Source organism: Cnephaeus nilssonii, assembly GCF_951640355.1.
Source record: "Cnephaeus nilssonii genome assembly, chromosome: 12".
Lineage (NCBI taxonomy): Eukaryota > Metazoa > Chordata > Mammalia > Chiroptera > Vespertilionidae > Cnephaeus > Cnephaeus nilssonii.
In genome coordinates, this window is record NC_137083.1 from 33,072,992 (window position 1) to 33,099,743 (window position 26,752).

The following is a 26,752-nucleotide window of genomic DNA, read 5'->3' on the forward strand; positions in this document are numbered from 1 at the left end:
TCATATCAAAAGACAATGCGCATATCTAGAGTACATAGGCAGGTGAAATCGGATAATACACTGTTGCATTATTTAACTAATCCCCCACTGGCCAGTGTTTCGTTTTTGTTTTCTAAAGATTACAGATAGACATTATTGAAATTGATGGTTTAAAAGCCATGACAGTAGAATCCTGATGACTCCTTTGTGTCTATTCAGAAATGATTTAGCTTGGATAAAGTTGCTGCTATGAGAGGTCTAATTAATTACTCCTGGTTAAATATATTTCTTTTAGAATCACATTTGACATTAAGGATGGTGGAGTAAACGCAGTTTAAAAGTCATTTTTCATGAAATACTTTAACCGACAATTGTTGGCATTGAATAGCGGTCAATGTCTACCCCCTACAGGGAGAGAATCTAATTTCACTATGTCTTCCCCAGTACATGAATACCACAGAGTATAGTTCACACATATGAATGCTGTAGCCCTGTCAATGACTCCAACAAGTGCCCCTTAATGAAAAGGTCAGCCCTGTGATTAATAGGAAGCCAGTTTGAAAGGCCAGGCCTCACTTCAGCACTGCATTTAGATTTGTTTCTTCTTGATTTACTTCATTTGCCTTTCAAAGTGTAATAAAAATCAAGTGGTACTATCCTGCAATTTTTAAACGTCTTGTGGTTGGTTTTATATGAGAGCAGCACATTGGTTAGTATATTTGGTTCAATAAAAATAATAATAATTAAGTGAAAAAATCAGTCCAGCCTATTATTGAGGGCATAGGATGATGAATGAGAATTTTACTCTTTATCCAAATAGTTACACTGTAGAGTCTTTGCTTAAATTTCAGTTAATTTAATAACCTTTAAGAGGCACTGTATGGGGTGAAGATGGAGTGACAGATAAAGGGTTTGATGTTTTACATAAGATTTATTGTGCTTAAGTACTAGCTATATGCTAGCAAGTAAATATATAAAGGTAACTCTTGCAGATAAAGATTGTTTGCTGATGGAGAAATTCACTTAAGAATATAGCTACATGGAGATGATGTGAGTAACTATAAACCTAGGTGACATCCTCAAGCAATTTAGCCATTAAAAGTTATAACGTTGGTTTTGTTATAACCATTATAATTAATACTTTTGCTGGAAAACATTAAGTCCATTTTAAAATGAATAAAAACAAAATTTTTTGACTGGAATTATATTTTGCCAGTAAATATCATATTAAATTTAGGCAATTCACAAAGTAGATGGTCATAAAAAAAGTTCCTTCATCTTTTTATTTGTATGTGTTTTGTGTTACTCTGGCTTTATCTGTGCCTGTTTTCAAATAAGATTCCAATGTGGATAATATAGTAATACAAACAATGTAAGTATATATACTATATCTATTATGCATAAAATTTTTCATATGCTTGGGGAAACGTTTTAGAAATCACAGGATAGGTCAACTTATTCTAAGGGTTATTCTCTTCTAACTGATTTATTTTTTAATCATAAATTAACATTTATAGGGTTTAAAAACTCCATTTTCAGTTGTAATAAAGGAACTATATTACATATAAAGATGGGAAGTATTGGGAAAAAATGTACTCCAATTTCAATGGCCACTCAAGTAGGTGACAGTGTAGTCAGCTCTACAAGAGTTTAATGCTTTCTATCGAACAGACTGTCAAATTACAGCGGGAAGGCTGGGGAGTGTTGGGGAGGGGGGGGAAAGAGATCAACCAAAGGACTTGTATGCATGCACATAAGCACACCAATGGACACAAGACACTGGGGGCGTGGGATGAGGATATGCGACAGGGGGTAGGGGAGGCTGGAGGAAGGTCAATGGGGGAAAAAAGGAGATATATGTACTACTTATGTAATACTTTAAACAATAAAAAAATAAATTAAAAAAAAGAGTTTAGTACTTTCTTATGTCCTCTCACCTTATTAGCGTCCACAGCTGTATCTTCTAGGTACTCTCCTATTCAGGGTTGCATTTTTTGCTCTGTATTGGAAGCCAAGTACTTCCAGATTTTGTGTTAATGAATAGCATTAGATGGTCATCCATAAGGAACCAGCATTTTATATGGATGATTTATTTATCCTGAGAGCTCAGTGAAGTAAGTACTATTTCTATTTCCATTTATAAATGTAAAAACAGAGTGGTTGAGGGACTTGCCCAGTGTTGCACAACTAGTAAGTAGTGGAACTTGGTTCAAATGAACTGTGCCTCAGAACCGCTTCCTTAACAGGTAACTTCATTATCAGTGCAAAGTTGTCTTTAATCTCTGATCACCTTATTAGGACTACTTGAACTCTGAAAGCAGTCCATAAATGTGAAAAAGTAGAACACCCAATCAAACAAAACATAAATAGTTACATGCCAGTGTGTATGACCTCTCTTCAAATTATGTCATCATCCAGCCCTTATAGACCCTACTACTGTTCTGAGATTTTACTACAGGTAAAGGAGTTACAGTTACATTCCACACATTTGGGAAAGAAACTGGACCTCCCACACTCATTCAGTTGCTAAATTTCTATTCCTGTTAATATTAATTCTCTGAGAAGTGTGTGTCCCCTGAGGGTATTTCCAACCACTGCTGACCTTAACAGGGGTGACTCTAATCACAATGGCCCCTCAATGAGAGTCACCTCAAAACATTCCCACCTCTAAAGCAGTGAAAAAAAATGAACTGCCAATATTCACCTGCAAAGATTTTCAGGCCTCAGTTATTCAACAGGGCCATCTAGATATATATTTTAAAATAAAATAAAATAGTAATTGCATTTTCCCTTTATCTGTGGATTTATTTTGTCATGCAGACATAGCCTGGAAAACACCTATTTGAGAGATTTCATTTCAAGTACAGATTTTCCCAGGACCTGCATCTGTGTTATGTCTATCTGCTCAAATGCTCTCTCCCCAAGATGGACATTTATCAATTTGATTGAGAACATTCTTTCTATAGAGATCAAAAACAAAATATTTATTATTTTAAAAACCCTTTCATTTCATAATATAACTTTTATCATTATGGATTTGTGTATCCTCTTCCAGATAAAGACAGAATATTTAGTTTAAAGGGAGTTTTGGTGTTTTTATAAAGTCTATATTTTTGTAATATTTAAGCTAAGACATAGATTACTTTTATAAACACAAGCAGACTTATACAAGGTAAATGAAAAATGAAATGAACATGAGGAAATTACTTTAAAATTTTAGCAAGCACAATCTGATTTTTTCTGGAAAAGTAGGTAGATATAAATATTATTTTAATTCTCACATATTCTTTGGTTCTGATGAAAGATTTGATAAAGATATTTAAGTGTGGTTGGCATTTATGGAAACATAGATTACTTTTACAAAAGAAAACAAGTAATGTTTCAACCTAATTTCAAGATCCTGGAAGAATTAATCTATGGTGACAGGATCTGAAAGCTCTAAATACCTTGAGGATTAATGATTACTTAAAAAACAGTGGTCCAAGACTTCCTCTATCACTATCATTACTCAAAGAGATCAACAGGCTCGCTCCTTGAAGTTAATCTTATCCCCATAAATCCTTTTCGAACTATCCAGAAACGACTTCCTGTGCATTTAGTAGTATAGGCTCATCTTAAGTGAGTCTCCTCTTCCCCTTCCCTGTCTCCTTACCTGACCCATGCCAAGCCTTCCAGCAGATCCCAGGTCTACAATTAAATCGTTTACGGGTTCCTTTTTCTCATGTTCCAGGACAACATTGGGAACATTGTAGGCATACACATTGTGCTGGTGGACAGTTTCACCCATATCTGGTGGTTGGCTGCCCCTGCCTTTTTATACAGACCCCTACATTTTGAAGCCCAAGGCAGCAGTCAACCGCAGCTCAACTCCTATTTCTTCCTTTCATGGAGGGCTCTGGGTCCAGTCTCTCTACAGGACTCAGACTCCTGAACCTCGTGGATCTATTTTTTTCTAACAAATATGCAAAAGTTCTTGGTTTCTACCCTGGGTAATATTAAATGTTTCTTCATTTTAAGCCCATTAAAACCTATAACGTACTTTGAACAGGATATCAATTTTTAATCTTGTTATGAAGTATACTTTATCATTGATGTATGTTCAAAGTAAAAATGGCAGTTGTGTCTAACTCAAAAAATCAAAGTGGTATCTAATTAGTAGTCAACTTCGTTTGTTTTATTCCTTAATATTATACCTTCAAGTTTAGGAATAGCAGAGAGGGATTATTAGTGTTCTATTTGTACTTCCATTAAAGTTTGCATTTTGACTTTGTTTCTGGCCAGATGTACTTAAATGTCTATGTGAGGTAATTATTTTCCTGTTAAATAGTATTTTTAGTCACCCTAGAATTTATTTTTGCTAGATAAATTATGTACTACTAATTATGCATATAGTTTTTAGCATTTATAATTATATTTGACTGAATTATAAATCTAAAATTCTCTAGGGGAGGGTGGGGACAAGGGAGATAGATCAACCAAAGGACTTGTGTGCTTGCATATGAGCCTAACCAGTGATTACAGACAACAGGGGGAGGGGGACTTGCGTGTGGGGGGGTTTGGGAAGGGAACGGGGGGAGGGGGTTGATGACAAATATGTGATACCTTAATCAATAAAGTAATAAAAAAAAACCAAATTGAATTGGGAGAAATTATATAAATGTGGTAATAATACCTAAAATATAAAAACGTGTTTTTGAGAAAATAAAATGTGTTTTCTCTTAAATAAAAAAAAAAATTCTCTGTAAGTCGAGCACTAAACACGAATACTGGGGTTCAGTTTTCTTTCTGACAATTACTAACTCATTCTCAAAATGTGGAGAATATCTAGTAGGTAACATTTTTGTGATTATTTACATGTAAAAGAACTTTGCACAGCCCTTTGTTAAGTGACCAGGAATAACTTGGATAAATTATCACACATTATAAAAGAGCATGGAAATGCACAAGCCACGTATATGACCTTTCCCACAAGACTCTTGCCAGATTTTAAAGGGTTTCATATGTAGTACAGGACTATATGTTTGATGTAATTTATGTTATATCACATAAAGCATAATACATATTTTCTCCCTTAGACTATATATATTTTAGTAGTATTTAATCACAAAAATTATATCTGTGTTTAAATCTCACTTAACAAAACATGTTTAAATTAATAATTCTTTCCATGACCACTTTTCAAACCTTCATTTGTAAACTTAATGAAGGAATCATATTTGATTTCTGATATTTCTTTTTTTTAATTTGATATTTTAGAGAAAGGAAGGGAGTGAGGGAGGGGGTGAGGGAGAGGGAGAGAGGGAGAGAGAGAGAGAGAGAGAGAGAGAGAGAGAGAGAGAGAGAGAGAAACATTGATTGGTTGCCTGCTGCACAAGCCCCAACTGGAGATCAAACCTGAAACTTGGTATGTGCCTTGACCAGGAATCGAACCTGCCACCTTTTAGTATATGGGACGATGCTCCAACCAATTGAGTCACACTGGCCAGGCAATTATTAAAATAAGCCAGTCAGAGAAAGACATTTGTTTATGGGTCTTTCTCCTGTCCTGTTTTGAAAAATTTAGGAAATAAAACAAAGTTAACAATGGAAATAAAATGTTTAACATTTGAGAGTGAGTCCACATGCTGAACTCTTGAATTAAGTTTGGTTTACCCACCCAATCACAGCCAACATTGGTTTGAAAAATAGTGAAAAAAGGGAATATTGTTAGTACTAACTAAAATGTGCTAAGATTCACACTAAATATTGACATATATTGCCTGCCATTTTTGCTCTCAAGTACTCCATGAGATACCACCATAACACTTTAATTTTTTCACTTCTTAAATAATCTTAGCAGTATACTTTATCACAAACAATATTGTTCTCAAAAATTAATGTATACAAAATTAAAATTTGACTAAGATTAGTTTATGTAAAAACATTTCCATTTCCTTCAAGATATAAAAGCAAGTATATGTGAGTGACTATAAAGAAGGAGAATCAATTCACTAACTACATTTCTTGTGATTTACATTATCTCATTTAATCTTCATATTTACAGGGAAAAGTGAATATATAAGTTCCATTTAAAGATGATCAATGTATTTTATTTTGTCCATTTTTATGGATAACACTAAACCAAAAATAATTTTCAAATGATTAATATAATTCTGAAAAGAAGTGAAGGTGTACCAACATGCCAAGAAGCCCAAATGCAGTGTAGTTTGGGTCAGAAACTCTTTTATGTTCTAGCTCTAGTTCCTTGGAGTGGAGTTTAGAGACTCAAACTCTTTCAATACTTGATGAACCTTAAGGATGAGCATATATAGGCATACCTGGGAGATATTGTGAGTCTGGTTTCAGACCACCACAATGAAATGAACATCACAATAATGCAAGTCACAGGAGACTTTGGATATACAGTACATATAAAGTTATGTTTACAATATACTATAGTCTATCAGTTGTGCAATAGCATAATGTCTGAAAAACAGTGAACATACCTCAATTTAAAAATACATTATTACTAACCATCATCTGCATCTTTGGTGAGTTGTAGTATTTTTGCTAACAGAGGGTCTTGCCTTGTTGATGGCTGCTGACGGATCAGGGTGGTGGTGTCTGAAGTCTGGGTTGGCTGTGGCGATTTCCTAAAATGAGACAGCTAGAAAGTTCGTTGCATTGATTGACTGGCTTTTCCTTATGGGAGCAGTTTCTCTGTAGCAGGCGATGTTGTTGGATAGCATTTTACCCACAGTAACACTTCTTTCAGAATTGGAGTCAGTCCTCTCAAACCCTGCTACTGCTTTAGCAACTAAGTTTCTGTAACATTATAAATTCTTTGTTGTCATTTCAGCAATCTTCACAGCTTCTTCATCTGGAATAGATTTCATTCCAACAAGAAGCAACTCCTCATCTTTTAAAGTTTATCAGGACATTGCAGCAATTCAGTCACATCTATACCTTTAATTCTAGATCTCTTGCTATTTCTACCAGATCTAAAGTTACTTCTTCCACTTAGACTTGAAACCCTGAGAGTCATCCATGAAGGATGAAATCAGTTCCTTCTACACTCCTGTTAATGTTGCTGTGTTGTCCTCTTACCTTGAATCACGACTGTTCTTAATGGCATCTAGAACGGTGAATCCTTTCCAGAAGGTTTCCAACCTCCTTTGCCCAGATCCAGCATAGGAATCACTATGTATGGCAGCTATAGTCTTATGGAATGCATTTCTTAAATAAGACTGAAAAGTCAAATTTACCCTTTGATCCATGGGCTGCAGAATGAATGTCATGTTATTATTAGTAGACTTGAAAAAGCATTAATCTTGTTGTACATCTCTATCAGAGCTTTTGGGTCTATTGTCAATGAGCAGTAATATTTTTGAAAGGAATCTTTTTTTTCTCCCTGAGAAGTAGGTCTCAGCAGTGGGCTTAAAATATTCAATAAACCATGTTGTAAACAGATGTGCACTCATCCAGGCTTTGTTGTTCCATTTATGGAGCACAGTCAGAGGAGATAGCGCATAATTCTTGGCGGTCCTAGGATCTTCAGAATGGTAAACGACTATTGGCTTCAACTTGAAGTCACCAGCTGCACTAGGCCTGACCAAGAGTGAACCTGTCCTTTGAAGCTGTGAAGCCAGGCCTTGACTTCTCTATAGCTATAAACGTCCTAGATGGCGTCTTACAATATAAGTTTCATCTACACTGAAAAGTCACCATCGTTAATGATCTTAGCTAGGTCTTCTGGATAACTTGCTGCTTCACCTGGCACTTTTATGTTACAGAAATGGCTTCTTTTCTTAAAGCTCATGAACTAACCTCTTCTAAGCTACAACCTTTTCTTCTGCAGCTTCCTCACCTCTCAGCCTGCAGAGTATTAAAGAGAGTAAGCACCCTGGCTATGGATTAGGCTTTGTCTTAGGGAATGTTGTTGATGGTTTGATCTTCTATCCAGACCATGAGAATTTCCATATCAACAATAAGGCTGTTTCACTTTATAATTTGTGTGTTTACTGCAGTTGCACTTTTAATCTCCTTCAAGAACTTTCCCTTTACATTCACAATTTCACTAACTTTGGTACAAAAGTCGTAGCTATTACCCTATCTCAGCTTTGATATACTTTCCTTCTTCATCGTAATCATTTCTAGCTTTTGATTTAAAGTGAGAGACACGCAACTTTATTTCACTTGACTATTTAGAGGCCATTATAGGGTTCTTAATTGGGTGAAAGTTCAATATTGTGGTATCTCAAGGAATAGGGAGGCCTGCGGAGAGAGAAAGAGAAGGAGGAATGGCTGATCAGTGGAACAGTCAGAACACACAAAACATCTATCAATTTAGTTAACTGTTATAGGTGGCTGTGGCTTGTGTTATCTCAGAACAATTACAATAGTAACAACAAAGATCACTGACCACAGATTACAATAACTAATATAATAACAGTGAAAACGTGGGAAATATAAGTATTACCAAAATGTGACACAGAGACATGTAGTGACTTACCAAATGTGACACAATGTGTTATTAGAAAAAATGGTAGCAATAGACTCACTCACCACAGGGCAGCCACAATATCTGCAAAGTGCAATCAAGTGAAGCACAATAAAGCAAGGCATATCTATAGACTATATTTATGGTAAGAGTGTTACCTGACAAAAGCATTAGCATTGCCATCATATTTTTCTTCAGGACAATATAAGAAATGAATATGATATAAAACGATGCCATTCCTTGTTAAGTCATTTTATTTTGGCACTTTAATGAGAATACAAATGCTATCGATGGATTTGTCATGTAGAAATATAAACATTTTATATCAAATCTTGTCTTTATATGATATTTTAGGTATACTTATTAATTTGTGTTACAATAATGTAATAACTTGTTATGTGTGTGTATGTAGTTTGTGTGTGAAAGAGAATACATGCATGCGTGAATAGCCTTATATTAGCATATTTCTATAATATATTCCACAGCAAGTTTTATTAAATAAAAAAGGATTTTTATTTTATTTAACAAATCATGCTCTATAATTTACAAATAATCTCATCACAAGCTTTTGTTTGCACCAACAGGAAAAAAATCTATAAATTTAAAACATTTGTTTTCTGGCTTACCTTGGCTGTTTAGTTTTTAATATTTATGTTAATTAATTGGTATTCTCTGATGCTCTAGGGATACTGGATTTTTATATTATTTAATGTGTAACTTTAAACAATGACTATGGCTACTGACAGCATTACACAGACGTCTTATAGGTGGCGTGCAAATTATTTTGATAATATTATTAACTTTTAAAAAATGTGTCCATTTTGGAAATTGTGAACTGTTTTTTATATTGTGATAAAACCCCGATATGTGTTACATTAATATGACTTGGGTAATGTATTGCTCATTCAGAGTATTTTTTAGATTCTCTTGAGCAACTAGACATAGAAGACCACCATTGGCCAGGGCTGACGTGAGCCTACTCAGAAGGAGCTCGGCCTAGAGGGGACCATACTGTAGCAAGGCAGCAGCATGGGTTCCACCTGAGGCATTCTAATTTTTACCAGGTTCCCGGGGAAATAGAGCTTCCCAGTTCATAAAAGATCCAATTGTTATGAGAGGAGGAACGTGTGTTGTTAATCTTTTATCCACAGACTAGAGGCTCGATGCACGAAATTTGTGCAAGAGTAGGCTTTCCTTCCCCCGGCTGCCGGCACCAGCTTCCCTCTGGCACCGGGGACTCGGGCTTCCCTCGCATCCCCAGCTTCATCAGAAGGTCATCCAGAAGGACATCCAGAAGGATGTCTGGTCTAATTAGCATATTACGCTTTTATTATTATAGATTGTTAGCATGAAGTTTGAGAAGATTAATTTTAAGGACTACATGCATATTTCCATTTTGCCGACAAAAGCAGACTGCACTTAGGTTTATAATTATGGTTATTGCACCAAGACCTGCCATCAGTTGTCCATTTGATTTCACTTCCAAAGCATGTTAAGCATTTCTGTCCTCTCTGTAAACTTTAAAAACTATGCACACCTTCATGCCAGCATTTTGAAAGGCTGAATAACATCTGAATATATTAATTAAAATTTCCAAGGGAGTTGTGTGTCCTGTATATAAGTTTAGACCAGGGGTCCTCAAACTACGGCCCGCGGGCCACATGCGGCCCGCCGAGGACATTTATCCAGCCCGCCGGGTGTTTTTGCCGCCGTTGCCTGTCCTGCTTAGCAGCCGACTTAGCAGTGTGCATAGGAATTTGTTCATAGTTTTGTTTTTTTTTTTAAACTATAGTCCGGCCCTCCAACGGTCTGAGGGACAGTGAACTGGCCCCCTGTTTAAAAAGTTTGAGGACCCCTGGTTTAGACTAAAAAAGGTTAAGGCTACATTTTAAAAGGCTAAAACTCAGTCAATTATTTAAGTGTTTAAATAAACAAGACTTTAATATAAGCAAGAAATTGCTTTCAAAACTCAAGATGCTAGCTCTGGAGGACCGCCTGTGAATGAAGAGAGGCTGATAGGACCCATCCACGGTCCATCAGCAGTTGTGGCCGGAGCAATGATGTTACACATAGCTCCACATGACATAGGTATGTTCTAGAGGGAAGGATGTGAACATGTCAGAAACTCCAGCTTTTCCAGAGGAAGCAGTGGAATAGTCAGATGATACCTTTTAAGTTCTGATTATCAGTGTTTAAGGACTGACTTCAGCTATCTTTTCCAGAAACGACTATTAGGTGAGCAGGTTCAGAGCATTTTGAGTGCACTGACTATTGTGGTTGCTAATACTAATTGTTCAATTTTAAAAGCACCAGTAAGGATTTATAATAGCGATATTTAAATAAATGAACACTAAGAGACATTATGCAATTCAGAATGAGCTTACTAGTTTGCTGTTTAGGAATGGATAGTAGCTACACAATAATTGTAAAGTGTATGCATTTGTATATGTAAATTGTCTTATATAGAAGAGAGAATCTACTGAAAGCTCAGAGCTTCTACTTGCCCTAAAGCCAGCATTAGTAGTATGACAATGAATAGGTCATTTATTAATACTACCTAAAATTTTTCACCTGTAAAATGAGAACTTTAAATAAATGATGTATATAGTTTCTTTTTTGTCTAATTTAAAAAGTGTGTGCATACAGTACTTCATTTGTGATAGCTAATATCCTGTATAATAAAAGGCTAATATGCAAATCAACCGAACAGGGGAATGACTGGTTGTTATGACATGCACTGACTACCAGGGGACAGACGCTCAATGCAGGAGCTGCCCCCTGGTGGTCAGTGCGCTCCCACACTGGGAGCACCACTCGGCCAGAAGCTGGGCTCATGGCTGGTGAGCACAGCGGTGGTGGCAGGAGCTTCTCCCGCCTCTGCGGCAGCGCTAAGGATTCCGACTGATGGTTTAGGCCTGCTCCCCAGCCATCAGTAGGACATCCCCCAAGGGCTCCCACAATGCTAAAGGGCGCAGGCCAGGCTGAGGGGACCCGCCCCCCCAGTGCACAAATGTCGTGCACTGGGCCTCTAGTTATTGAATTGTAGTACATAAAATGATTTAAAAATAAAATTTAGGTAGAAGATATATTACTCTTATAAAGATATGTTAAGTTTTTAAAGAATTTTATTTTTATGATATACTTTAAATGACTTAAAGTCAATCTTGACTCAATTAATAAACTCTTGAGTAATTAAATATTCTCAAGTTACTTGAACATTGAAAAATGAGAACATTGATTCTTTTAGTTAATTTTGCTGGCTTCTGTTAAGGCTTACATGAATTAAGGAATTAAAATGCATTTCTCACTCTTTAAATAGATAGTAATTTGCTTTTATTCTATTAAAGATAATTTTTTTGTTCTGTCAAACTATAGACACCATAATAAAATGGAGATAGTGAAATGTAATTAGCTGAAAGTAGCGAACTTATCTTGAATTATGTATAATAAGAGGAAAATGTATGAAACCACATTAAGAATGATATTACTTAAAGAAATAGAAAGATACATTGCAATTATTTCATAACCCTTTTCAAAATCAGAGCTATAAGTCTTTGGAAAATTTGACAGATATAGAAAATTCTGTATTTTTTTTTCTTTCTATTATACGTTGTATTTCTTATTTAATAGAAATAAAGTTTTAGCATAGGTTGTGGCTAGTTCTTTTAATTTGGATTGATCATATATTTAAAACATTTTGGATTTTTCTTCTTTCAATAGAACATCTCAAAGTTATCTTTCAAGAGATATGAAATAATGTTTATTTTAATTAGATTTGATCCCTACTGTACAGCAAAGGCCATTAATAATTGAGCCACATGCAAAAAAGAAAGAGGTAATGACTACTTGAAAGACACGTGGATTGCCGTAGCTTTGATTTCCTGGCATCTTCTCACTGGTCCACCCCAGAGATAAGGAGGACCTTTTCTAATTAGAAGCCAGAAGATCGAGGAAATATAGAGAACAGGATTGACCCTTAGCAAATTTTGATCCCTTGTCAAACTATCTTTGGCACTTTTTCATTCTCTTCACAACTTTCCCAATTCTGGGCCAATTTCTCTTCCCTAATTTTTTTCTACAATTGAGTCACCCTCAAGCCCATACGACTTCCTATTACCCCAAAACTTGAACTTCTGCCAAGAGCAATGTTTTCAGTTCAAAAACTCCATGCTCCTAAAACAGTCTGTTCTTCGGAGTTGTCACCCTTACACCCAGCAATTCCTAAATCAAAACACTGATTCTACTGGTGTAGTAATTACTTCTCGGCCCTGGAAAGGAAGTTCGTTAAACACATGTTGAAACATATTAAACACAGCATGTTGAAAATACAGTTTGATAAGTATCATTTAATTAATAAAGTTTTAACCCTTTGGGAGGGGGGTATTGACATTTTAGTAGAAGCATTCTTCCAATTCAAAAGAATCCTCCAGTATTTTTGCTTCAGAAAAGTTCAAAGAGGTGAATTTCAGGCCAGGAACTGGGAGCCCTTATCATCCCACCTGTGAGCTGTCATCTGCCTCAGGTCAGCCCGTTTCTGAGGGTCCCAGTCTAAGTAAGTTTACACTGAATTCAAGGAAGCTGCTCCCAGGCCATCACTCTTACTGTCAGGAGATCAGGATCTGTTACAATTCAATGTCAACTTCTCCTGCCCATTCACTTTTGCCTGCTTTATGCTCCTGCTCTAAGCAGTTTGAAACCAGCCAATGGAATAACCTTACCGAGAGAAAATATTACTTAAAAGAGGTTTGAAATTTTACTTTTAATAATTATGTTATGAGTCCATTCTTCACTTTCTCTACCATTCCAGGGTGTTCCCTCTTAGCCCCTAACCTCCACGTGCTCCATCCCCAGCATGCCTTCGTTTTGAAATCATGTTGAAACTCAGGGCGAGTGAGGGAAGGGAAAGAGAAATACAAACAGCCCTGAGTGAACGTTGCTAATTGAGTAAAAGTGCGGCTGCTCCATGTACGAAGCATTGTTCCCAGTGGCTGCTGCAGAGATGAACATTAATCTTGTTTTAGAAAACCTCATTTATATAATTAATCATGTTGTCATTTGGGGGTTAGTAATGCAGTTTGCCTTGGATAACTGCCGGGTTCCACAGACCCTGCCCTAGCCTAAACTTTTCTCATTTTCCTAGTCTAAGTAAGTTTACATTCAATTTAAGGTTCGTGGGCTACAGTGTAGTCCTGCTCTAGCTATTTTTGTTATTGTTGCCCTTCCTTTAAATTGATCTAGAGGTTCCCCATGTGAAAAAGAAGTGCAAGTGAGTACTCCTAATTATTGAACTTCCTTATTAACATTATTGATAAATTGTTGGTGTAGTTTTAATGGTTAAACTATGGCAGGAAAATATGTATGGCACATGGCGTCATTGACAGATGTTTGCATTGTATAAGGTTGTATACCTTATTAAAGAATGAACTATAGCTCTTTGTAAACCACTAATCTTAAAGCATACTTTAAACATCCTTTCCCATGCTATGAAATCTTGAGCTAGGATGTGTCATTCCCTGCTCCGAATTCTATAACATGTATTGCCTGTGTCATTTATTTCATAGCTACTTGTGCTGAAGTATTTCATTCATTGTTCCATTCCCTATTAGGTGCTAAGCTTCTTTGTGTACAACACAGCTTAGACAAAGTAGGTGTTCAATAAATACTTTTTGATTGAGAATTGACAAATCCACTCTGTAAATGCAGATTGAGGGTCTTTACCTTCTGTTTCTATGCCCCATTTGCTGTTTAATTAGCTATTAGCTGGAACTGATTGATAGACATGAAGACTTTTTTCCTAGAGAACTGGCAGCTATGTAAATACAGCACTTAACCTTAAGCACTCAGCCATTAACCTTAATCACTGTCCATTAACCTAAAGCACCCCAGGTTTCTCCCCTTACAATCCCCCAAAACAAACCCCACTGGATGCATTTTTTAGCATTGAAAAGAATCTTAGTAGAATGTTTTTATTGTTCTGTGAGTAGCTATAAAAATGTATTTTAAAAGACTCCATTTCTGTGTGTAAATATTAATTATTTTTCCAGGTGTTCAAGGAAAGATACAAAATTTGGGAAATTATTTTGAGAAGCATGTTAGGATATATTTGATAAGAGAAAAGACAATGCTTTTTTAAAGTACCATTTATAAGACTGAAAACCATGAGATTATCACATATCAATTCTAATTAAACTGGCAAATTTATTTATAAAAATAAATAACCTTTCCCTAAAGCTGTTGCTAAAATCTTATGTGATATTAACTCCAGACATGTAGAATCAACCAATTACTTTAAGAATAGTGGCTATTTTCTAATGTCAGGTAATAACAGAAAAAAATAAATGAAATGTCCTTCTAAACATTACATTTTAGATTTTTTCTTGTAAATATTATTGTTCATAGATATAATCCATGTTACTGAAATAACACCATTTTCATGATCAGTTATAGTCTACAAAAATCTATATTTTTTTCTCTTTGGGGCTTTTCACAAAAACGATATAAAATAATTATATGTTCAAGAAACAAATGTCAAGTGTTAATTAATGTATTCCAATTTATTGTATTTCTTTTATATCATAGTTTGTTTTCACCAAGATCTGCATTCACAACCTATAAATGTAGTAAAACAGTATTGCAAGGTTGCAAAAAAAGCTTTTGGTTCAATTTTAGATGCAATTATGCTTTAAGTCCTTAATCTTTGGGGGATAATAACATGCCAGTGAAGTTTCCTTTGGATTCTGAACATAATACATGATAGGGTGAGATGGAAGAGAGTGTGGGAGGGTGGTTCTATGCAGGAGGCAGAAAGAGCACCTTGCTTTATTCAGGAAAGCAACGTGATACTAATGGACTGATTATTTTTAGATTTGTCCAAGTGCTCCGTTTTGCTCCAGGTCCCAGAGGAAATTGACATGGCTAGAAGGTGTGAGCAACTGCGGGCAGGGGAGGGTCTTCCTTACAACTGCATTTGAAGGTCAGTTTAAGAAATGTAAATTTCTCTGCAAGACAAACTAGTGTAACATGATGTCTTCAACTCTAGAAAGATGCTACCTCAACACGGGCTGGTTAGGAGTTCACTTGGAATGTAGTTACCTACCTGAAGAGAAAGGTGATAATGAGAGGGGGACTTGGCAAAAGAAAGTCCAGGAAGGAGAGCCACAAGGATAAGCCAAATCCAATATTGACCCTGTATTTTGAGAATTAATCAATAGCTTTCACAGAAACGTCTCTCCAGATAGCTATTCCGCTCTCTAAGCATTTTTGCCTTCATTCATGTATAGCCCCAAGGATGCTCTTGGAGGAACAAAGACCCTAAGACTATACTGATGAACTCTTTGACCTTTTATTTAGTAGAGTCCATAGCCTTGTCGCTATATATAAGGAAAAATAGCTTGGACATTTCGATATACACTGACATTATTTTCACACAAGTTGATGAAAAAACATACGGATTTAGCTCAAAAATTAAGCAAATAAATGGAAGTAAATTTCTTTTCTTCATCTTGGCAAAATGTCATCTCAAATATATACATCTATTTTTTGAGTAACTTTGCTTCAGAAATCATGACACTTCAAGAATACTTTAGGTCATTACTGTTGAGACAGTAACATAAACTGTCTCAACAACGTTTTTAAGATACTTTTTAAAAATTGAATTTATTAGGCTACAGTTTTCAACTGTACAACTTATAAAACATAATCTGCACACCTTGTAGTGTGCCCACCGCCCCAAGCAAAGTCTCTTTCTGTTCCTATTTTCTCCACCTTTGCTCACGTCCCTTTAACCCCCACCCCTTTTCCTCTGGCTACCACACTGTTGTCTATATATGTGTGTGTATGTTTTAGCTTAACCCCTTCACCTTCTTTCACCCAGTCCCCCAACTCTCCCTCTCCTCTGACAGCTGTCAGTCTGTCCCATGTATCCATTAAGAATGCATTTTTAAATTATTCTCTTTTTACAAACATGTGGCAGTCACTCTTCTATAATGGTTTTTACTTGCACCAGAACATCTAGTAATAAGACAAGTTTCTTTCCTTTAATATGAGTGTTAAATACTATAATAGAAGCTAAATAGTGGAAAACTGATTAAAATGTTATCTTCACTTTTTTTCTAAAGAACACAGATAGTGATAATTAATAATTGAAGCCATGTCTCCACTTTATAAGAAATGTTTCGTTTAATTATTACACAATTAGGAGCAAATGAAACCATATTGATATTGGGCAAGTTAGTGTCTTACATTGGGTTTCAGGAGCAATTTAAAGAGCCTGGACTACATAAAATGTATATTCTTTTATAACTCTACTAGGGGCCCAGTGCACAAATTCGTGCACCTTGAAAGGAACTGTGGGCCATGAGGCTGCAGTGGGCACAGGGGTGGGTCTCGGCCCATCCTCCCCACCCCTGCCAGGCCCCTCCTGCCATGGCTCCCTGTCCCCTGTCTGCTGGCAGCCCCGCTCCTGCTGCCACCACTCCCACATGCTGACAGGGCCGGCCCCACTCACACTCGCTGATGGTGCAGAGCGATTGGGGCCAGCACCAGCAGCGGGTGCAAGTGGAGGCTGCTGCCCCAATCTCCCCTCAGGAGCAGGGGGAGGTGGAGAAGCCCTCAGGGACGATCAGGGCCGCCAGCCGCCGCTCGCACCCACTGACAGTGCCGAGCAATCAGGGCCAGCATCGGCAGTGGGTGTGAGTGGTGGCTCCAGTACCAGCAGCAGGTGTGAGCAGGGCCATCACCGGCAACAGGTGCTAGAGGTGGCTGCCGGCCCCAATCGCCCCTCAGGAGCACGGGTAGGTGGAGAAGCCCTGAGGTGTGATCGGGGCTGACAGCCACCACTCACACCTGCTGATGGCGCTGAGTGATTGGGGCTAACACTGGGGGCCGGCAGCAGGTGCGAGTGCTGGGCGGGACCGTGGCATGCAGAAGCAAAGAATTTTCAGTGACCACCAGAGGCTTGCCCCAATGACAGCAACCAGTGCCCCACCTTGGTCTGGCACTCCTACTCACCTGCTCCACCATCCTGCCACAGCTGACACCCCCCATTTTCCATGCACGCCCCCCTGGTGGTCAGTGCACGTCATAGCGACTGGTTGTTTGGTTGTTCGGTTGTTCCGCCATTCAGTCTATTTGCATATTAGGGTTTTATATAGATAGATGTTTTTATACTTTTGCTGTATTACTTTTTGTATATTTGCCAGTTTGAGTGGTTGTGCATGAGAATCACATGATTCTAATATTTTATTATTTGGATACTTGAAGAGCAAAACAATATCCCTAGTATTAGTAAAATAATTTTTATAATTGTTATCAGTTTTATCTTCCTACTTTGGCACCTGAATTCCTAGCATATATTAGATATTTGGGTTATTTGTTTAATGACATTATTTTTCTTCCAATTAAGCACTGTCACCCTAATTTATTAAAACTAACATCAGATTTTACCACTTTACTACACTGTTTTGCAGAATCTAAACTGGGTATTGGCTCTAAATTTGGAAGAATGAGGCATCTTTAAAAGATTCCCTAAACTATTTTCACCTTATCTCCAGTTTCTAAGAAAATACGCAACTTTTAAGGAAATAAAAAATTGTTATCGTGTTGACTGTGTCTTTTCTGTAAATCTGGCATTATTTGCATGATTTTCCAAAATAAGTTTTAACTTAGATTTGTATGAAAACTAGAGATAAAGCCTACCGGGGGAGAAGAAAGCAGCTTATAAGATTAATGCTGAAACATTTTTAGATAAAACTGCAAGGGCAGAGACCATTCCCCAGGGAGAAGTGGGGAGGAGTACTGTCTTTGACTCTAGTGTCTCCGGTGAGAGCAGGAATGAGTGCCTCAGGTAATCAGGAGATAAGTAAGTCCATTTACCTGAACACATCACTCATTATTTTACAAACTATTTGCTCAGTACTAATTCTTACCAAAGATTGGGGCGGGGGGGCGGATAAAGGAAATAGGGAAGCCTCCTACTTCCCAACTAAACAACAAGGTTGAATGTTATGTGGATTTTCCTCCTTAAAGACTGTTTTTGAAATTTATTTTCATCTTATATTATCTGTAAAAGAGTTAGGTCAGAGTGTCCCTATAAGGATATGAACTGTTATATTGCTGACTCATAGGTAATTATAAAATATTAAAGCCATAAAGTGTAACAATACTTTATCAACTACAAAAAGCACTTAATGCTGATACTTATAAAGTCTGCTCCAACATCTGTATGACTGCGTTTTCTCACTTGAGAATTTTTTGAATGTTAAGTAGAAAGGAATTTAAGAAAATGATATGTTTCATATGGGTTTTTTCACATTAAAACAGCAAGTCAACACACCAGCACCACCCTAAAGCCAATGATAAGAAATAGTGTAACCACTCATCACATTTACATACACCCTCACACCAAAGGAACAAACAAATACATAAGCAGACAGAGAAAAACAACCAACTACAAAAACAGATTCTGCCTTTCCAACTACTCATCATTGCAAAGCAATTTCCCATCAAATGTGTATGGTAAAAATATACTTCTACCAAGGAGTGTGAGAGGGGCTGTACCTGCCCGCCCCCCAACCCCAGTCCCCCCCCCCCCCCCCCTCCCGCCTACCCCGGGGACTCAGCACTCCTGAGGGCCGGGGTGAGAACTCTGGCGCCTCTAGTCCATCTGAGGCCTTCTGGCAGAAAAATGATGTCACAGATGTTTCACTGTTTTTTCCTCATCCTCTCTATTTCCTTCTCTCATACTTCAATTTTCCCCTCTCTGAGCAGTTCCCCACTGTCTAAGACTTCTAACATTTCTCCAAACTTGTCTGATCCCCTTAAACGGAGTGACAATTCTTCTGATCAAATGCATATAAACACTCATTCCCACCGGTCCTTTGTGTTTTCTCTCATTTTTTTACTGTGGACGGGGCTTTTTTCCCCCCAGGGCAGATGTGAGGGGTGTGAGGATCATCACCTGCACTTGCCAACTCCAGGCGAGTGTTGAAGAATACTGGCTATTAATTAACATTTTATGATGTGTTTCACACACTCTTCAGAGGAAACATATTAATGCCAAATGGTAATAATTCTTTTCTCACCCTCCTGAGGGTGGAAGTAGTCATAATCCTTATCACACCTACCCAGAGGATAAAATGTCAAGTGTAAAAGATGCTACAGGAGAGTAGTTGCGCTCATTTCAAATGTTTCTGAAAAAAAAAAAAAAAAAAAAAAAAAAGGACCATCCTCAGCATAGGCATAGCTAGAGGCAAGAGGAATTTTATACAACCTGGTTAGGGAGCAGAAGTCCCCACCGTACTTTCCTACAGTTCTTCCATTCTCTGAGAAACAGCCTGCCTTTCTGAGAAAAAGAACCAGCTTTGGATTCACTTGTCTCAAAGACCAACTTCACCCTGTTCTGGGTGAAGTTTTTATGTGCCACTTGTTATGCCCAGAGTTCGGGGTCCCCAATAATCAACCACCAGGGAGCCTTTTCTCCGATGCAAAAGCAAAGAGTCTTTATTCAAACCCGGGTTTGGCTCCTGGCCTCTTTCTGGCATAGCAGTGAGACCAAAGAGACCGAACCCCGGGAGAACGATAGGTTATAAAGGGTTGGTCATTTGGGTGGGCTTAGGGAAGTGACGTGGGTTACAGAGATTGCCGAATTTGGACTGAGTCTACTTCTCTACATTCCTATTGGCAGGTTTATGCAACTGTTACATTCTCGCGGTTTTCTAAGAAAAAGGAGTCATATACATAGTTACACAGGATGGAGGGTACAGTACATTTTGTGCTGTCCTGCTCTGCCCTTTCACCACTCTTAGGGGCATACACACACTTTTCATTTTTCATCCTTCCCCACCCCTCCACCTCTCCCACCCCCCACCCACTTTAACATATATGAAGAGCATTGCCTACCCTGTGTGGCTCAGTAGTTGAGCATCGACCCATGAACCAGGAGGTCACAGTTCCATTCCCAGTAAGGGCACCATTGACAGTGGGGGACGTGCAGGAGGCAGCCGATCAATGATTCCCTCTCATCATTGATGTTTCTATCTCTCTCTTTCGCTCCCTTTCTCTCTCTGAAATCAACTAAAAAAACACACACACATTATTTAAAATAAAATAAAATATAAAGTAAAATATGGGAAGACTGTTGTTTACTTCAAGGGAAGTTCAGGTTTAGCTAATTTATTTTCTTTAATCCTATCATTTTTCATATTATAGCCAGAAAAATCAGGATCATACTGTTTTCCAAGGCCAAGAGATAAGGAAAGTGAAGTGGTTAGGAGCCCCCACTTCCGAGCAGCTGAGACCGAGAGCCATGGTTGCAGTGGTGGGATACACACAGCCAAGCAGGGTTTGGCCCGAAGCCCACCTTCAGCAAGGTCTGAGCCTGTGTGTCTCAGGCACCTGGACTCTCCTTCAGCAGAGGTATGGGACATACAGCTCTAACTCACTCCTGCCTCAGTGCACCATGGTTAATTATAGTTGTCTTTCACATGTTTTCATTGATAAGTTCTCTCTTAGGACCCACATTGAAGATAATTTTCATAGTTTTGGCACTCTTATTTGTGATTTACATTTTTCTTCTTAGTTTTTTCACTGATTGACTGATTAGCAATTTTAACCAACTATCCTCATGGCAATTAAAACATATTATATTTGACTTAAATATGGAATATTAAGATTTATCCATAGATGACATTTTAATTTCCTATTTATTTTATTCCTATAATCTTATTTATTTTCAGGTAAAATTACAAAAAATAATAAAGTAATTAAATACAAAAATTAATGTTAAGACCTTTAGAGGAATCAAGAAAAAGGACACATTTAATAAATACCTAGGTATGGGGTAGTCTATTTATGCACATACCTGTGTGTGTGTGTGTGTAGTGTCTTTTTTTATTAAACACAAATACAAGCTCTATGAAGAAAGCACATATGGTGACTCAAAGAGATCAAGTAAGTTGTTTAGGTTCATATCTAGAATTAGTAGTACTCCAAAGTCCAGTTTTGTAACACAGATATGCAGTACCCTTCTTGCTGTCACTCTCACCATTTTTGGAAATGTTAGTAATGGTATGAGCATCACTCTAAACTAATAGCAATATCAAAAGCTGTTGTTGCCCTTGCTGGATAGCTCAGTTGGTTGGAACATCATACCAAACATCAAAAGATCATGGGTTGGATTCCTAGTTAGGGCACATGCCTTGGTCGTGGGATCCATCCCTGTCAAGGCCAGTAATGGAGGTAACCAACTGACTTTCTCTATTCTCTCTCTCTCTCTCTCTCTCTCTCTCTCTCTCTCTCTCTCTCTCTCTCTCTCTCTTCCTCATTCTCTAAAATCAATGAAAACGTATCCTTATAAGTATAAAAAAACAAACTATTGTTAATAAATTACATCATTTGCCATTTGGTGGGAGGGAATATTACTTTACTTCTTGAATGTCAATGTTTCATTGTGTTTGAGATTTTCCTTTTCCACTGTGAAAGACTACTATATGACTCTTTCTATCGTCTTGATTTAGTGAGCTTATGTTCCTCTAAAACAATATGGTGAAGTGTCATGGTGAAAGTTTAAGAGCATAATACTGATTCCAATTGTATTTACCTCTAATTATATTATATGATCAATTTTGGTATATGAGTTTGTTTTTAAAAGAAGACTTTCATTTCTATCTAAAATATTTAAATTTATTTTGTAAGTTGACAAACACTGAATGTCTTCCCTGAAATGAATGAGAGGTGGCATGATTTATCTGAAAAAGGCTGGAGAACATGATGGGGGGGAAAAAACAAGTGGAATATATACTAAAAATGGAACAAATATCAGCAGCAGCTTCAGGACCAGTAAAAATGCAAAGCACTGGTGGATTTTATACTATTTCTTAAATAATTAAGATGTTAGCTAAGATCTTTCCTCTTAATTTCTAGATGTTTATTTTGATTCCTTCTTAACCCAAATTCATATCTCATCAAAGTCCAAAGACTTCCCCCAAATCTATTCATATTCCTGAAACATGTGTTGTGGAGGAATGGAATGATGCAACTCATTGTTTTTCTTTGTAGCCAGTGACTCTAAGCTAACTTTTCCTCAATTCATGAAAAGTTTACCATTTCTCTCAATTTTACTTATATGGACATATAAGCATACACATATATTCTATATACCTTCTTTTCTATTACAGCCATACATATTAACATCTTATTATAGACTGGGCACTCAATTTGAAATTAAGTAGTCCTAAGAGCTATCTACTAGTGTTCATTGAGTTAGTCTCTTAAAACTCTATTAAATTTTGTTAGCAATCAGTGTCAAGTCAATGCAGTTAATAATAATCCTGGGCATTAACTTAATCTACTATGGGGGAAAAATCTGAAAGTCAGACAATTTGGAGGGCCACTATTCCTAATGTGTTGTTCACAATAGAAGCAGCAATTTTTTACTGGAACAAGATATCTAAAAAAAGATTTCCCAAGTCAGCCTTAGGGATAAAAGCATGTTTCCCTAGAAACCAGGAAAAAAAAAAAACATGCACAGAAATATGGATGGTTTAGACCGTCTCTTTTTGGCTAGGGGAATTGGGGATTTTGTTGCACTCTAGCAATTTCAGGTCTAGGTTTCATAACTCTTTCATTCTCTCTCCCATGAGGATGTAAAGCCATTGGGACAGGTTGCTAACCCAGTCTATTTTTATCCCACAAAAGACGGATATTATTGTCCTACAAATCTAAGCTTTGCTTTTTTAACATCTCTATAGATTTCAAGGTATTTTGATTCTTCCTGCGTATATTTCTTTATGCCATGGAAAAATAAAATATATTGACATTAAGTAACACTTCCAACATTTCATTAAAGTCTTATACTGAAAAGATCCTCCTTTAAGGATTTCCTCACCCTCTTTTAAGGTTTTATGCATTTGTTTAATAGGGGAGATATAAATATGATGAGTCAGAAAAATGTTAGTCTTTTAAAAATGATACTGTGTCAAGCAGTTATTCTGATTGCTAAATAGAAATACTGCTGGGGGAAAAAACTCCACACAGTTTAAAATCAGTTCTTTTGCTAGGCCACTCATGAGCATTAATACTTTATGACTCAGGACAGAAAAGAAACATTACAAAGGTAGGGGCAATGATTTAATCCCGATGTCTGTCTGGTTTAAGTAAACTGTTTTGTTTTTGTGTACTGCTGGCTATCACGTCACAGTTTTTATTGGCATACAAGATTAATATATCATAATTCCCCATTTTAGTCTTTCACTTGTTTGTTGGAAGGCCTGTTAAACTTAAGGCCATGTCTTCTTTTTCCCCCCTTTCTCTGTCTATTCAGTGTTTCTATCTTTCCTATTTGTTAGCCAGTAGAGAATCATAATCTATTTTCCCTCTGACCCAAATACTTTTACTAGTATATGTAAAATCCAATTATGAAAAAAGATGTCAAATACAATCTTTAAGGAGAAAGTATTCAAATCTCACTGAGGCAGCCAAATGGGTTAATGGGGACAAGATTGGGACAGGCCTACTTTTATTCCTATAGAGTTTTTCCTAGAGCTGATGCTAAGGAATACTGCTAAGTAAGAAGTGTTTAAAAAATTAGAAATTAATTAGAGAAGGAGTTCTGGGATTTGTATGTATAATCTTTGCTACATACCATATTTAAGTAAGTAACTATGAGCAATTATCTATATACTAGAGGCCTGGTGCACGGATTTGTGTATAGGTGGGGTCCCTCAGCCTAGCCTGTGCCCTCTTGCAATCTGGGACCCCTCTAGGGATGTTGGACTGCTGGTTTTGGTCTGATCCCTGCAGGCCAAAACCAGCAGCTCAACATCCCCCGAGGGATATAGTAGTGTCAAAGAGGCAGGTGGGAATGGTGGAGCCCAAGTCAGGCCGGGCACCGCGGCTCATCCCGGCCCTGCAGCTGCACTCACTAGCCATGAACCCAGCTCTGGCTGAGAGGAGCTCCTGCTATTGGAGCACAATGAACACCAGGGGCCAGCTCCTGCATTGAGCGTCTTCCCCCTGGTGGTCAGTGCTCATCATAGTGACTAGTCAACGGGTCGTCCCGCAGTCGTTCTGTGTGGGGTGCAGCTACAGAGTTTTGGACAGGTTCAAGCCTTGGACTGATGAGAGGGCACAGTCCTCTCGTGGCCACGTGCAAGTCCCAGCTTGGAGGGCAGAGCCCTCCCAGCACAATTACAGCCAACAGCTGTAGTTGTAAGCTTGAACCTATGGTCCGAACACGTGGCCCCACGTGCCTAAGTGATATAGGCTGCAAGTAAACAAAGCTTGATCAGGTGCATGTAATTGAGTAGGATCAAAATCGACGAGAATGTTGTAAACATCTTGACCACGCCCTTACTTTGCCTCGTGGCATCTGCTATAAAATAAAGATGCCACGAGGCAAAGTAAGGGCGTGGTCAAGATGTTTACAACATTCTCGTGAGTTTCAATCCTACTCAGTTACATGCACCTGATCAAGCTTAGGCTTTTATATATATATATTGATAAGCCTCAGGGTTTTAGCATCAACTGACTGTCTTATTCTTAAATTCATCATGCATTGATTGTCCTTAAGTTGATTCACTGGGTCAGAGCAAGGTAAGACCCATACACCAGGGGCCAGTCTGTATTCTTCCATCTTTTCACCTTCCAGAGAGTTCTTTTTATTAAAACACACACACACACACACACATAGTTTTATTGATTTTTAGAGAGAGAGGAAGGGAGTAAGAGATAGAAACATCGATAAGAGAGAAACAGCAATAGGCTGCCTTCTGCATGCCCCCTTCTGGGGATCGAGCCCACAACTTGCATGTGCCCTGACCTGAATCAAACCAGTAACCTCTTGGTGCATGGGTCTCCACTCAACCACTGAGCCACACAGGCAGGGCCAGAGTGTTCTTTATTAAAAAAATTTTAAACAATGTTTCACAACAGTTATTGTCTTCTACCATCCACATGATCATTTGTCCCTTCTCGAATGCTTTGTCTCTCAGCATAGTTTCAAATTTTGATTAGGAACACAAATTTGGCCTAATTAAAGAAAAATAAAATCGAGGTTTGTGAAGAACATTTTTTTACATGGAAAGCACTTCTTAATATTTAATTTTGACCTTGAAATTTCTGATAATAGAAACAACGGAGGATTTATGAACTCTTTATAAATTATAATGATAGGGGAATCCCAGACACTTAATGAATCTTATAATGAAGTTTTGCTCTTCTTCCTATTCTTCATTAGATATCTAGCAGTAAATTTATTAATTGGTGAAAATGTATTCACTTTCCTAATGTGAGAAGTAGTGAAAGCTTTTCTGCTTTGAGTTTTGTTTAAATATTTAATGCTTTTGTTTCATTTTACTTATTTTATTTAATAGTTTTTAAAAGTAATAGCACAGATAATCATTATTTCAGAATATTTTTAAATTTGTATTCTTCCAAAGCCTATATATTCTTCACCAATACAGCAAATATCAGCATGGTTGGGAAATAAAATTAATTACTGTGATTACATGAAAGAAATCCTTACCTCTTGGAAACAACAACAGATTTATCACTGAGACATCTTATTTTACATAAGCAATTAAACCATTTTATAGAAGAAATCAACTGAATGTGAGAAGTCATACAAATTGACCAAGTTACAGTCATATTTCTTAGAAGAATGCTTTTACTTTTTGCAAAAGCACTTTTACATATACCCCATTTACCACATGTGGGCAACTATTTAGGTTAACAAAAAAAATTTAATGATCAACAGTTACCATGTAAAAACACAAAGACTTTCCTTATGTTTTGGGACACAAAAGAAGGAAGTAACACAACCTGCACTTTATTATTTTGTATCAAATGCAAAGCTTTTTCTAAACTTTAAATCCAACTGAAAGCAGCTGCTGGAAAAATATCATTACACTGTACCTTAAGCTACAAAAACCAATTTAATGGTGACATTTTATTTTGTTCAGATGGTCTGCTCTTTCCTTCTGTTTAAACCAGTAAAGACTATGGAAACTGGATCTGGATGAAATCACTGGTAGGTGAAGGCCCATGACCAAAAACATTCTTGAAAGATTACAAGGTTACAGTCAAATGGTACTAACAAGAGAAAAGGTCTCCCAAAGGCAGGAAGTAATATTACATCATTCATATCCATAACCATACTTTCCCTTTCCTAGAGATGGATAGAAAGTTTATTATTCAAAAACATCAATGCATAAAACATGGGCATTACTTTAAAAACACATGTGGTATGATTTTGAGGTCAGCATATTTCCATTTAAAAAAAATCACTTCTCTAAACTC